The sequence below is a fragment of the Prionailurus viverrinus genome, chromosome A1, assembly GCF_022837055.1.
Source record: "Prionailurus viverrinus isolate Anna chromosome A1, UM_Priviv_1.0, whole genome shotgun sequence".
Classification (NCBI taxonomy): domain Eukaryota; kingdom Metazoa; phylum Chordata; class Mammalia; order Carnivora; family Felidae; genus Prionailurus; species Prionailurus viverrinus.
Window position 1 is genome coordinate 2269822 of NC_062561.1, and position 4453 is coordinate 2274274.

A 4453-nucleotide genomic window follows, 5' to 3' on the forward strand; every position below is an offset into this window, starting at 1 on the left:
TTTTTTTTTCATTGGATTAGATCCATCCACTTGTGGCTTTTCCAAACTATTTTTTGAAGTGTATACTTTTTGTTTTGTAGTCATCGAAGTTTCTTTTCAATTTTCTCTGTGGCCAGCCCTGACCTGACAAAGATTTCCTTACATGTCTGGCTCCTAAGAGTAAGGGGGAAAAAGTCTTGCCTCGTTAAATTCCATGTGACTCAGAAGCTGCTCATAGGAAATGGGCATTGAAAAATGGCTGACCTCTGTGTTGGGCCTTCAGTGACCAAAGGCAGCAATCAGCCATCAACACGACAAACTTTTTGCCCCTCCTGGCTCTAGTAGGCCACACAAGGAATGTAGGTTGCTACATCCACAGCTGCCTGCTGCTGGGATGTAGGCTGGTAACTGCAACCTTGCAAAAGGCTCAAATTCACCAAAATTTGTCAGCCTCTTCCTTGAGCTCTCCCACAGATGCTGAACTTGAGTTCCACAATAGTAACTTTAGACAGTTCCTGCCAGCTCAGTAGTTGTTTATGTGGAGAGACAGATTCTTGGGACTCCTACTCTGCCATCTTTCCTGACATCGTTCTCTATGTTATGTTTGTTTATATTCTTGAACTCCCTGACGGTAAACCTATTTCTGTCTCGGGAGGGAACTTCGCCTTTGTTTCTGTGTGCAGCACCTGTTCTGCCTTTCGACCAGATCAGAGCCCTGGCCAGATTCTCTCACTTGCCCTCTATGTCCAAGGCAGAGGCCAAACCAGAACTGTCTTGTAGTTCCGCTAAGACAGATCCTGAGAGAGTGGTCTTCTTTTTCCTGTCCATCCTATAACAGAAAAGCTGAACTACCAGGAAAGGCCATGCACATATGGGGATATTACTCGTCTCATTTTTTTCTTCCTCCTTCCTTCCCTCCTTTTTCTTTCTGATTTCTCACATATTTTTGAGCAACCACGATGTGCCAGCTCTTTGATGGATGCTGGGGAGATGGTCTTAAAAGAACCATAGATCCTTGTTCTTAATGAGCTGCTAGTTGAGTCCGAGAGGCAAGAGAAAAATTTCAGTATACTTGGTGAGGTTTGAAAGAGGTGGAAAAGATGTTGAGGGAGCTAAGAGAGGGACTTCCTAAATGAGTTTGAGGGAAAAGCTGGGAGAAAAACGAGTAACTTCACAAATGAAGTGGCACTTGAAGAAGTTAGCCAGGTGGGAACATCTTCAGCAGAAGCACCAAGTCCAAATACATGCAGAGTGAGAACACAGCCAGCTGGAGTGCTAACAAGTAATTTTGGTGTGAGGTGTGGGGTCCGGGGAGGGAGGGTTAGGAGATGAGGCCAGAAAGGTAGGTGGGGCGAGATCAGGTAGGAATTGAATTTTATTTTATTTAAAAATTTTTTTCTTTAACATTTATTTACTACTGAGAGAGAGACAGAGCATGGGTAGGGGATGGGCAGAGAGAGGAGGAGACACAGAATCTGAAGCAGGCTCCAGGCTCTGAGCTGTCAGCACAGAGCCCGGCGCGGGGCTTGAGCTCACAAACCATGAGAGCATGACCTGAGTCGAAGTCGCGAAGATGCTTAACAGACTGACCCACCCAGGTGCCCCTTGAATTTTATTTTGTAGGGACTGTAGTGTCACAGGAATGGTAGTAGTGGAGTAATGTGATCAGATTTGTTTTTGAAAAATCAATCTGTTCTGAAGGCGGATTTGAAAGAAGTTAACAACAGTAGTTTAACACATAATGAGGATGTACTCCCATGCATTTTAAATATTATCTCATTTAATCCTCATAAAACACTACCACACTGGAATGATAATCATTTCCACCTTTTAGATGAGGACGGGGGCACTTAAAAGTTAAGTACTTTGCCAAAGGCTAGAAAGTTGGTAAGTGATGGAGATTTAAATCCAGTCTAACATCAGTTTGGATGCTTAATCACTGTGCTTTTACTGGGGGTGGGGCCTGGAGGGTAGCAGTTAGGATTCTACTGTGGCGATGTCAGTAATAACTAACTGCTCCAGGCCTCTACTAAGGCAGTGGCAATGGGGCTGGAAGGTGGAGAGCAAGTTTGGGAGATTTTGAGGAAGTAGAATTGACAGAACTTCATTCAATATGGAGGAATAGGGAAGTAAGATTCTAGGACAACTCCCTGCTTCCCAGTTTGGTCACTGAAATAGAAATAGAGGAACTTGCTGAAATAGAGGAACACATGTGAAGAAGGTTTGGGAAAAGAGGGGGAGATGACCAGATCAATTTTGGACATGCTGAGTTGCACCAACCAAATGCAGACATCCTGAATGTAACTGGGCCAGGAATTCAGCGGAGGCAACAGAAGCCAGAGGTGTTCATGAGATGGCAGTGGACGAGAAGACAGGTGGAGGCAGGGCTCAGGAATGGACAACCGCCCCCCTCCCTGCCTTCGAGAAGCAGAGAAATACAAGCTAACCACCAAAATAGTAGGAGACTTAATGATCATTTATTCAACATAATCACAGTAAAGGAAGTGCCTGAAAATTCAGCTCAGATTAGGAAGTGCAGCTGCTTTCAAGGTGACTGTCTCCAGACTCCTACAAGGAGACACTGGGAAATCTAATTTGCTTATTTGATACAGATATTTTATCCATATTCTTTTCAAATGGGATCGAGTTGTTTGCAGCAATCATAGACAGTGATAATGAACTATTCATTTTCAGACTTTTTGCTTAGAACTCTTTTTGTCTTAGAAAAATTGAAAACTGTATCCTCAATTCCTGAAAACTCTTGGTTTAAGAAAGTTTATTGCAGTTCTCCCAAATTGCTTTATTTCTTAAACATTTTTTAAAATGTTTATTTATTTTTGAGAGGCAGAGAGAGACAGTGCAAGCTCTGAAAATTTCAGAGTGCGAAATCTGAAACAGGCTCCAGGCTCTTAGCTGTCAGCACAGAGCCTGATGCGGGGCTCAAACTCACAAACCAGGAGATCACGACCTGAGCCGAAGTTGGACGCTCAAACCGACTGAGCCACCCAGGCGCCCCTAACATTACTCTATTTTTAAACAATCAATTTATAATGGTATATTTGAATTTTTTTGCTTTTTTAGAAATAAACATTCGACTGTGTTCCATAAGTGACCATTTGTCTTAATTCACCATTTTATGCTCACCAACCTCGTAGGTCCTCGTTTGCACCGTTATTGGCTGCCAGACGTTAAAACCCTTCCTTCCCTCCTTTCTCTTCCACTCTTTGCCTTTCTCTTCTGTCCTTCTCTCCTCTTCCCTTCCTTTGTTTAACCAATATTTGTTGGATGCCTTCTGTGTCAGGTAGTCAGCTAGATTATATAAAGATGACAAAGTCACCGTTCCTGCTCCTAATTTTAACAGTTTAGTAGACACAAACTTGATATGTAGACAGCAACTTGAGGTCTAAAGCTTCACCAGAAGGACAGGAGAGGGAAAAGCATTGCCATCAGAAGTTGGGGTGTGTGTAAAGGCGTGGGGGTAGGGAAACGTGACAATGAAAAGCACGTGGCCTGTGTGGGGAAAGGCCAAGGGTTTTATAGGGTGGGAGCAGGGTATTCATGGGATGCTGTGGAAAGTAGTCAGGGGGGTCAGCACCAGGGGAGGGGCTGGAAAAGTTGAGACTCTGAAGACACCAGAAACTATCCTAGTTTTTGGTTTTTATACCCCTAAGTACAAGTGAGCAGACAGGTAGGAGAGAATTAGACAGTATTTTCGTGGCTAACAGAGGAAATGATGGCGGATGCACATTCTCCATTTGCACTGTTTCTCCTTTCTCTTGGTTTGGTTCTACAATAGAGAAATACAAGAATTAGTTATTTCTAAAATGAGAACAAGTTTGTTTCCTAATCAGCAGCAAAATAAGTGTTTTTTTATAATAATTGGACAAAAAGTTTTCACCCCTTGTCATTCTCAAGCATTAAATCACACGAGTCTCCCACTTAGCAGGCTGGCGTATTTCAAGGCCTTACCATTTGACAGCTGGAAAGGGAGGGGTTTCTCTTGTCCCATTAATCAGTCAGTCAGTTATCAGTGTAAGCTCATGGATTATTTATTTATTTTTAATATAATTTATTGTCAAATTGGCTTCCATACAACACCCAGTGCTCGTCCCAACAAGTGCCCTCCTCAATGCCCATCACCCACCCCGCCCTCCGTCCCACCCCCCATCCACCCTCAGTTTGTTCTCCGTATTTAAGAGTCTCTTATGGTTTGCCTCCCTCTCTCTCTGTTTGTAACTTTTTTTCCCTTCCCCTCCCCCATGGACTTCTGTTAAGTTTCTCAGGATCCACATATGAGTGAAAACATATGGCATCTGTCTTTCTCTGACTGACTTATTTCACTCAGCATAATACCCTCCAGTTCCATCCACGTTGCTGCAAATGGCCAGATTTCATTCTTTCTCATCGCCAAGTAGTATTCCATTGTGTATATAAACCACATCTTCTTTATCCATTCGTCAGTTGATGGACATTT